At 42.7% G+C, this 11,058-nt stretch overlaps 3 pseudogenes; 1 reads left to right on the top strand and 2 right to left on the bottom strand.

The window, feature by feature from the left end:
• Window positions 1–4,601: 4,601 nt before the first annotated feature.
• Window positions 4,602–6,791, bottom strand: LOC123392943 (annotated as a pseudogene).
• A 2,817-nt stretch (window positions 6,792–9,608) lies between these two features.
• Window positions 9,609–10,524, bottom strand: LOC101679469 (annotated as a pseudogene).
• LOC123386931 lies at window positions 10,442–11,016 on the top strand (annotated as a pseudogene).
• Window positions 11,017–11,058: the final 42 nt, after the last annotated feature.

Below are 11,058 nucleotides of genomic sequence, written 5' to 3'. Positions count from 1 at the left end.
CCTCAGAGCCTCTTTCCTTTTCGTGTATCTCGATATCTGGATTCTGTCGTAAGTAATTTCCAGTTTACATACCTCTCCTGTCCCAGTTTAGTATTCCTTTCAGGTACACGGGAGTCAGTACGTCTCAAATTGGAGACGTTAGATTGTCAGGTAATAAAAAGGGCACTTAGATTAATCTGTAATAGGCCATTTCTGCTCAGGTGTTAAAAAGTTACACAATTCCCCATAGTTGTAATTTTGATATTTAACAATCTGGAAAAGGAAGAAAGTAGAGGGTTTATAGATTCTCAGGGATTTCCAGAACCTGGGCCTGCTAATCATAAAATGTCCAGGAACTCAACATTGTCAAAACTTTTAAGTCTGAAAAATGTCACTTTCTTGGAACAGTTGTGTTTTCTTCCTCTCTGAAAATAGAAGCACTAAATATTAGAGAAAAAGGGCTTTCTCCATTTTTGAGACTGGATGTTTAGAAGCAGTGCTTCCTAATATTTGAGGCCATTTGACCCTGAATCAGTCAGTCTGTTTATCCCTAAAGCCACACATTTCCACTGAACCCAGATCACGGGCACTGAGGGAAACAGGCAAGGATGGACAACCTCTGGAACATTCCAGGTGATTCACATATTTGATAACCACTGACATACTGTCTATATAGTTGCCATATTAGTCTGTAAGAACCTGTTGGAGTTTTCAGTCACCACCCAGACAATTACTCCTTTTTCCTTAATTGTCCTTTCCCAGAACTCTTTATAATACTATTTAGAAAATTAGTTTCATATATCCCCTCATTAATTCAGGGCACTAAATACAGCATAGGACTTTGCCTTTCTACCTTCATTGGTGTTTGAAAACACATTTTAAAGAGGTCAAGTGAGAACAGAAAATCAGATACTAAAATAAAGGTGTAAAACTAAAACTTCCTGGAAAAAAAAATGTTAAGTGCACTGCAGGTGTCCTAGCTCATCCCCTTGTGCATACTCTTTCTCATGTACCCACATAAAATCACAAATATGATCCTCCAGCATGATTTTTATTGCCTCCTGTCTGCCCTGCCTATTTAAAAAACAGTAAGTTATTTCCTAGTATTCTACTGAATCCATCCCTTCTTTCCAATGGTTAGACCCCAGGAAACATCTTCCTGCTTTTGCATGTGCCTTTGCTTGAATCTACTAAGAGATTAGGCAGGAGGCTGAAGCATGGAAATGGGAAGGAGAAAAGAAAATGGAGGTTTGAGTTTACAGGGTAGGAATATAATGAAAACATTTTAAGGCACACAGGATGTTGGGCAGATGCTGTAATTACATGTTGGGGAAGGAGTCATCACTGTTTGGTTCTGAGGATTCTCTGAATATTGGGTAGGAAAGCAAAAATAGCTAATTCTTAAAGGTGGAGATGACTCAGTGTAACTATATTATCCATCAGTAATTCCCTTTGGCATCAAATTTTACACTTAACAAGTATGAAAACAAAATAGACATCAGTTCAGGCTCCACCATGAGTATTGGTGCACACCACTTCCTGCAATAAAGGTGTGGGGGGGGAATCATATTTTGCACCCTCAGATAAATAAAACATGCTGGGGATGCAGCAGTAAACAGAGAAGAAAAAGTCCCTGTCCACATAAAGCTATGTGTTCATTGGTGGATGCTGAAAAGAAGTAAATGGAAGAAATATAATCAGGGAATGATAGGTCTATGGAGTACTACAGTATATGGAATCCAGTGTGGACAACAGGTCTGATCACTTAATATTTGAGCAAAGGCCTGAATAGATAGGATAGTGAGCCATAGCCTACCTTGGAGAAGTGGATTCTAAGAATTGGGAAACAAGTGCAAAGGCCTTGGGGCAGGCACATGTTTGGGGAGTTCAAGTAATAAGCAATGCTAGTAAGGCTGAAACACAGCAAGCAAAGAGAATATCTGCAGGGAGAAGAGATCAGGGAGGTAGCTGAAGGTCAGACCATGTAGGCCATAGAGAGGCTTCATAGGCCACCACAAAGATTTTGTGAGTGCCTCCAAGTGAGTTGGAGTGCCTTTGGAGAGTTTGATCAGAGTAACGACATTATTTGACTTTTTTTTTTTTTTTTAAAGCTCATTGAGGATGCTATGTTAAAAAATAGACTATAGGAGAGCAAGAGTAATAGCAGGAGAGAGATAGGTGGTATCACTGGAGATCTGAGAAGTAGTGAAGACATATTTTAATTGAAACTGATGAGCTGAATGTAGGTTATGACAGGAGAAGAATAAAGGATTAATTGCAGGTTTTTGGACAGAGCATTCAGAAAGAGCTGCTATTTACTGACATGAGTGATGAGTAGGTTTGGAGGGAGAAATCTAAAGTACCATTTCGGACAAAATTGTGAGACTCCTGGGAGCTATCTGAGTGGAAATATCAAGTAGGAATCAGATAGGAATGACCAAATTCCCAAATGGGAATATGAAATATGATAATCTGGAGTTCAGGGAAGAGAAAGGGGTTAGAGGTAGAAAGTCTGGTTCTTGCTCTTTTGTAGATGATCTGCTGTCTCTTTCTGAAAGCACTTAGAATCACTAGAACATGTCAAGATGTGTTCTCTCCCTGGAAATGACTTAGTTTTGGTCTACTGAGACCAAATTTGACTAAACTCCCCTATGCAACTTCAGAATAACCAAATGTCTAAGCCAATGTAATTGGAGCATCCTTGGACTAGTGCAATCACATAAGTCACTATAATCTTTTTTTTTTTTAAAGATCTTATTTTATTTATTTGACAGAAATCACAAGTAGGCAGAGCAGCAAGCAGTGAGAGAGGGGGAAGCAGGCTCTCGCTGAGCAGAGAGCCCGCAGGGCTGGATCCCAGGACCCTGAGATCATGACCTGAGCTGAAGGCAGAGGCTTAACCCACTGAGCTACCCAGGCACCCCAAGTCACTGTAATCTTTAATGAGTAGAGCAAGTATGATGAGCGAGAGATAACATTCAGAGTTCTAGTTAGTAGATGGATGATCACTCCCAAACATACATAAGCCCTTTAATGAGATGAAAAATCGTATGTTCTTGACGAAAGTGTAGTTAACATAGTTTTGTTAACTACTATGTAGTTAACATAGATTTGTTTTATTGCAAAAATAAAATGGATGATAATGTCTATGAAAGCTGTTTCTGTCATACTTAAAGTCTTTAATCACAGTTAAAAAAAATTCTCAAGAAGGGGGAGTTCAAACCTATAGAAAAATTGAAAAAAAAAGTAGATCTTCAACCATATCTTCATTTAGATTCACTAATTGTCACAATTTGCTGCATTTGCTTTATCACTTTTCATGCACACTTACACATTTTTTGAATAATTTAAAAATAAGTTGCAAACATTGACATTTCTCCCTAAACACTTTAGCATTTCTCCCTTAGAAATAAAGACATTGTCCTATATCACTACATACCATTATTACATACAACAAATTTAATCCCGACTTAATATTAAGTTATATACAATCCATATTCAAATTTCTTCAATTGTGAAAAAAATATCCTATATATAGCTGTTGTATTAGTTTCCATGGCCTATTGGAAATAGTCTTTGCAGTTGTAACAAATCACAGTTGATCTTTTTTTTTTCTTTTTTTGGTGAAGGGTTTTTTGTTAATTTGTTATTTATTATTTGTTATGTTAATTTGCATCTGAAAAGAACGCATATACAAAGAATTGGGACAGGAGGAAGCATTGGTTCAACAGTAATCAATCTACAAGAATTAGGATTAGGGGAAGATGGAGAAGATTACCCAAACATTTTTTTAAAAAACTGGAAACTGCAACCAAAGTAAGTGGATAAAATTCTTATTAACACTCACAGAGTCTTAAGACTCCATGATTTTTTTTTTAATTAAATTAGAGCCCTCAAATAGCTACTCTAGGGTTCCTCATATGCAAAACAGAAACAAGGGGATTCCCCTGACTGGTCTCCTGTTGTTAAATGTTCTCCCCACCCCACCCACACCCCCCAGCTTCTTCATCCTCCCAGCTTGAAAGAGGATGTGCATCATTCCAAAGATCTGTCTCCCAGCGCCACCCCTCACATTTCCTCGATTTACCAGGTCTTCAGCTGTATTCTAGGAACACTGTATTGTACACTATTAAGCTGGATATCTCTGCTAAGCATGTAAGACAATGACTGACAGGGGAAAAAATGTTTTTTAATTACGTACTCAATCCATTTGGTGTACTTCCAAAGGCACAATACTTTTCTTCATTTATCAGTGAAAGAAGAAATTAACTTCAAAAAAAATCAGCAAATGGCAAACAAATTTCCTTGAAAGTCACAGTCACATATAGAGTGTGCATCCTAGAAGAGAGGAGGGGCAAGACATGTTCCACCAACTTTCGTGAGTTTCATCAAATACTGGACCTACTCAAGGGTAGAGAGAAAAGGCAGCTTTCAAAAAGGAGTGGGTTGTGGTTTTTTTTGTTTTTTTGTTTTTTTTTTTTTTAATAGAGATCACAAGTAGGCGCACGCAGAGAGAGAGAGAGAGAAAGGGAAGCAGGCTCCCCGCCCCCCGCCCCAGCAGAGAGCCCACTTCAGGGGCTGAGATCATGACCTGAACCGAAGGCAGAGGCTTTATTTAACCCACTGAGCTACCTAGGCACCCCTGAAGGAGTACATTTTTAAATGAGACATTTAGGGCGCCTGGGTGGTTCAGTAAATGCCTCATTTATAATGAGGCATTTACTATACTCCTTCCTAAGAGCACGAGGTGAAGAACAAGTTTTCTAAACTAGATCTAGGAAGTGGAATGTGGAATCAATTCGTCCTCCTCCCCTTAAGGGCTGTCCAATGGTTAATGAATTTTAAAAACATGACTAAATAAACCCCCCCACACACACACTCCTGTACCCCACCCCACTGCCTACCAAAACCAGAAACAAACAAACAAAATTAAATGTCCCAGATCATTCTCCAGAGTGGATGGAGCCTGGAAGAACTTCAAGATCCCACATTAATCTGCTAGAGTCATCACGAGCATGTCTTGTTTTAAACAAATGACAAAACAATAACTAGTACTAATCACTTTTCTGACAATACACAATTACTCAAATTAGAGAGGGGTAAAGGAATCATACGTCCGGGCCTTGTCTCACATGAGTGCATGTGGGTAGGTGCAGACACTTGTCATTATTGCAAAAATGATTTTTAATCTTAATCTTGAGTTTGATTTAAAATTGCTTTTAGTGTGATGCTGACACCAGCCATAGAGAAAGGGCTCTGAAGAGACGTTCACAGCAACACACACCGGTGGCTCCTCTCTGGTCCGGCAAGCTCCAAGGTAGCCCATGTTGCTTCGTCAAATACATTCTTTAGGCCTTTCTGTGCCAGTGCAAAACACTCCACACACTTGACTGCCTTCAGATCCCCGGGCCAGCTTTTCAACCGTCCCTGGAGTGATAGGCTTCTGTCTGTTCTTGGCAAGTTTCTCAGTCACAGAGGGGTCATCTCAGGTATCAATTTGGGTCCCAACAAGCAAAAAAGGAGTGTTTGGACAATGGAGCATTATCTCAGGCACCCTCTTTTCCCTCACATTTTCAGATGAGGATGGTGAGACCACTGACGAACAGATGAAAATATACCTGTTTGTGGATAACTCAGTGGCCGTAATCTTTCACAATCCTCTTGCCCTGCAGTGTCAAGAAGTCCAAGAGCATATGCCCTCCACCAATCGTAACTGGCTGCATCCTTGTCAAAAACAACCGGTACATGGGCAGGTGGAAATCCGATTGTTGTGTAGGATATCAGGAGACATATTTTACCAACAGCACCATTGCCCACAACAACACACTTCATTGTCTACAGTGCAGAAACCACTCTGTATCTTCCTGAAGTATTTCAGATTCAATGATGACCTCAGCTTCTCCGCCGGGGCACTGGCAACACCGCCTACAGTTGGTCCTTGAACAACAACGGGTTTGGGGCACCGACCCTTGAGCAGTCAAAAATCTGCATGTGAATTCTGATTCCCCCCAAAGGACTACTAGTCTACTGTTGACTGGAAGGAAGGCTTTCTGATAACATCAGTCATTAACACATAGTTCGTGTCATATACTATTTTCTTACAATAAAGTAGGCTAAAGAGAAGAAAATGTGATTAAAATCATAAGGAAAATACATTTGGAGTTCTGGGCCATATTTATCCAAAAAATGTGTATAAGTGGACCTGTGCAGTTCAAGTGTGTTGTTCAGGGGTCAACTAACTGTATTATAAACTTTGTGGCTTAAACACATATGTATTCTCTTACAGTTTTAGAGATCAGAAATAAAAAATCAGTTTTACCAAGTGGAAACCAAGACTGTACTCTCTCCAAAGGCTCTAGGGAGAGATCCATTTCCATGCATTTTCCAGCTTGTAGGCGGGGACCTTTCTCTGCTCATGGTCCCTTCTTTCCTCTTCAAAGGTGTCGAATCATCTTCAAATCTCTCTCTGCTGTCATCACCTTTTTCCGCCCTTGACCCTTCTGCTTTACTCTGATAAGGACCCCGGTGATTACATTTGGGGCTCACCCAAATAATTGAGGATAATCTCCCTATTTCAAAATTGTATCAGTAAAGTCCCCTTTGCCATATAAGGTAACATTCACAGATTCTACGGACTTAGATGTGCATGTAATTGGGGGCCATGTGCCGCTTACCACAGCTATTGACTACTGTTAGGCATTGAATTTTGTCCTCTGAAAAGATATGTTGAAATCTAACTCCCCAGGGCCTTAGAATGTGGCCTTATTTGGAAGTAGGGTCTTTGCAGCGATGTACAGTCATACCTCTGACATATTGTGGGTTAGGTTCCAGACCACCACAATAAAGCAAATATTGCAATAAAGTAAATCAAATGAAATTTTGAGTTACTCAGTACATATAAAATTTATGTTTACACTGTGTTGTATTTTATTAAGTGTGCAATAGCATTATGTAAAAAAAAAAAACTCTGATATATATACCTTAATTACAAAATATTTTATTGATAAAAATGCTAACAATCATCTGAGCTTTCAGCAAGCTGTGATCAGTGATCACAGGATGCCATAACAATAATAATGAAAAGTTTGAACTATTGTAAGAATTACCAAAATGTGATAGAGACATTGAGTGAGCAAATGGTGTTGGAAAAATGAAGCCAATAGGCTCCCTCCATATAGGGTTGGTGCAAGCCTTCAATTTGTAAACAATGCATTATCTGCAAAGCACAATAAAATGAGATTTGCCTGTAATCAATTTAAAATGAGGTCATTAGGGTGGGCCCAAATCCCATGTGACTATGAACATGAAAATGTACAAACACACAGGAAGAAAACTGAGCTAGAGGTCGGAGTTATGCAGTCACATGCCAAAAAAATCGCTGGAGCTACCAGAAGCTGGGAAAAAAAAACAGGATTCTCCTTAAGAGCCTTCAGAGGGACCGGGCCCTGGCAACACCTTGACTTCAGATTCCTAGCCTCCAGAACTACGGCAGAATAAATCCCTGTTGTTGTTTTAAACGATTTTATTTATTTATTTGAGAGAGAGTGAAAGAGATCACAAGTAGGCAGGGAGGCGGGCAGAGAGAGATGGTGAAGCAGGCTCCCCACCAAGCAGAGCTCCCAATGCAGGGCTTGATCCCAGGACCCTGAGATCATGACCTGGGCCGAAGGCAAAGGCTTAACCTACTGATCCACCCAGGCGCCCCAAATTCCTGTTGTTTTAAGCCACTCAGTTTTTGGCCCTCTGTTATAGAAGCCCTGAAAAACTCATACAAAGACTAAGATTTTTAGTAACAGAATTACATTAAGTTTTTAAATAAAATCTCAGATTTCTTTAAATCCCAGACAATCCTCCTGGATGGTAATATTAATCTCTGGCCCTGGTGAAGTATTGATTTTAATTTAACTTGGAGACTTGGTCCAAATGTGCAGTTGGAGCACCTCTATTTTTTTCTTATCTACCTCATTTAACCTCTTTGAGACCTTTTGGGACAAACGGTCTATCACTGTTTATGCTGGGAAATTATGTTTTTATTTATCAAACATTTCAAGATTCAAACTAGTTTAAATGAAAGTATGTCAGATAAATAGGCTTAACTGGATGTCCGAAGGTAGAACAGGGCTTTCAGTTTGGCTAAATTCCATGAGTGGTTGGTTCAGTTCTCCGATTCTCCCCTGTGGATGTACTTTTTCCTCTAGTGGGATCACGACCCCAGCCTAAAGCAGACACTTAACGACTGAGCCACCCAGATGCCTCCCAGTATTCTATTTTGATTTACAGCCCCAGTTGTTCAGAGGCGTTCTGGGGGGCTCAGTCGGTTAAGTATCTGACTCTTAATTTCAGTTTAGGTCATGATCTCCGAGTCTGGGGGATCAATTCTGCCTCATGCTCCCTGATCAGGAGGGAGTCTCCTTGAGATTCTTTCCCTCTCCCTCCCTGGCTGTCCACACCACCCACACACTCTCTCTCAAATAAACAAATCTTTAAAAGAACAAAAAAACCCACACAGCACTAATTGTTCAAACCAAAAACTTAGTAGTTTTGCTCTTATATAATCTTATTCCTCACCAAAACCAGTCAATTTTACCTCCAAAATATAATCCTAATTCCAACATAGCTAACCATGACCATTACCATCACTGTATTCCTATCCAAAGTGTCTAAACTTTCTAGGGGTTCTCACACTTAGGCACCCATTGGAATCACCCAAAGGATCTATTAACACAGATTATCAGGGCCTGAACTTCTCACTTTCAATAGATTTTTCAGGTAATGCTGATGCTCCTGATCTGGAGACCAGATTTCAGGAATCACTGCTCTAGTCCGCAACACTACAATAGCCTCCTAATTGTTTTTTTTTTTTTTTTTTTTTTTTTGCTCCTACTGTGGGCAACCTAGGGTCTATGACCACTAAGCAATCAGCGTAATCTTTTTTAAGGTTATAACAGATCCCTGCCTTAAAAACAATCCAAGAGTTCCCTAAACACTGAGAACAAACTCTCAAGCTAATCAACTTCCTTTTCACTTTGCCAACCATATTGGGCTTTCTGCTCCTCTAGCATTTGAGTCTCTTTCCTACTTCAGAAATTACCCATTTTTCGTTCCTAATACGTGAAAATAGCCTTTAATCTAAGAAACAGTTCTTGGAGGAAATCACCATTACCATATTTTAGGCAGGTTTTGTGGGATTTGATTAGGGGGAGAAGGCACCATCAGGAAGGGTTAATTTCTCTATCAAAATCAGCTTCAATTCTCCTAATGGGAGAATTTTCCATGAATATGAGGTGTTTGTGAATCGAAGATATCGACTCGAGGGATTTGTTGGAACCAAATATAAAAGCCATCACTTTTTCCATACATAATGAAATATTTAAGTACCACCACCGTTTTGCCAACTGGTACAATAGAATTGCTGGTTTTATCCTAACGACTATCTCATCGTGCATAAATAAGTTTATGAAAAGCAATTCACGTAATAGTGTATATGTTCAACTGCACGTAGCAAAACCAAAGCCAGTTTCAAGAACAGTCCTCTCCAACAAGCCACATCATACCTACACCCCGCTTCGTTTTTCACCAACTAGGCATAAACTATCCTAGCGCTTGACTGAAAAGGACAAAGACGGACATTTGAACGCAACACGCATGAATTTAATGTACTAGAAAAGAAACGCCCCAACATAGTAGGAGTCATACATACACAATACAGCACGTGAACAGCTTCTTTCATTAAGATGGGTGGCTCTGAAAAGAGCCTTTGGAGCGAAGCGGCCGGCGCCCCGGGCGAGCGCCGCCTCCCGGCGGGGACTCACTTGGAGCTGGTGTACTTGGTGACCGCCTTGGTGCCCTCGGACACGGCGTGCTTGGCCAGCTCGCCGGGCAGCAGCAGGCGCACGGCCGTCTGGATCTCCCGCGACGGGATGGTGGAGCGCTTGTTGTACTGCGCCAGGCGGGAGGCCTCGCCGGCGATGCGCTCGAAGATGTCGTTGACGAAGGAGTTCATGACGCCCATGGCCTTGGACGAGATGCCGGTGTCCGGGTGTACCTGCTTGAGCACCTTGTACACGTAGATGGAGTAACTCTCCTTGCGGCTGCGCTTGCGCTTCTTGCCGTCCTTCTAGGGTTTGGTGACCGCTTTCTTGGAGCCCTTCTTGGGCGCGGGAGCGGATTTGGCCGGCTCGGGCAGAGCGGGAAGCGCGAGCAACAACCGAGAGCCGTCCGGAGGCGCACGCAGCGCAGTTAAGGCCCAGGCGGCCGGAAGCGCCTCGCTACTTAAAGAGGCCGTAGGCAAATTAAGGCTGTGCTTGGGCTGCGTGGTGATTCGCGAGTTTTCGGCGGCGCTCCTGCGCGGGGGGACGAGATTATGGAAATGAGCGGATTCTGGCCGAGCCACGCTATTGGCCGTGAGGACAAAGATGCGCTTCAGCCAATGGAAGGGCTGGGTGGACAATCCGGGTTCTGCCTATAAAAGGGTGAAGCGGGGTGGCGCGCGGCGACTTTGTCGGTGGCCTAGCGGGAGGCGTCTTGCGGGAGCGTGATCGTCATGTCTGGTCGTGGCAAGCAAGGAGGCAAGGCCCGCGCCAAGGCCAAGTCGCGGTCGTCTCGCGCCGGCCTGCAGTTCCCGGTGGGCCGAGTGCACCGGCTGCTGCGCAAGGGCAACTACGCCGAGCGGGTGGGCCGGCGCGCCGGTGTACATGGCGGCGGTGCTGGAGTACCTGACGGCGGAGATCCTGGAGCTGGCGGGGAACGCGGCCCGAGACAACAAGAAGACGCGCATCATCCCGCGCCACCTCCAGCTGGCCATCCGCAACGACGAGGAGCTCAACAAGCTGTTGGGCAAAGTCACCATCGCCCAGGGCGGCGTCCTGCCCAACATCCAGGCCGTGTTGCTCCCCAAGAAGACGGAGAGCCACCACAAGGCAAAGGGCAAGTGAAGCCCTGAAGCCCAGCCAGCCCTGGTGTGGAAGAGGACACCTGTGAAATCAAAGGCTCTTTTAAGAGCCACCCACTCTCTCAAGTAAAAGAGTTGTTACAGTAGCCAGCTTGCTCCGTTCTGCCTTTGCGGGTAGTGGGCCGATC

The sequence above is a fragment of the Mustela putorius genome, unplaced genomic scaffold, assembly GCF_011764305.1.
Source record: "Mustela putorius furo isolate JIRA1106 unplaced genomic scaffold, ASM1176430v1.1 tig00000695_pilon_pilon_pilon, whole genome shotgun sequence".
Classification (NCBI taxonomy): Eukaryota; Metazoa; Chordata; class Mammalia; order Carnivora; family Mustelidae; genus Mustela; species Mustela putorius.
This window is presented reverse-complemented; position numbering and strand designations above follow the sequence as displayed.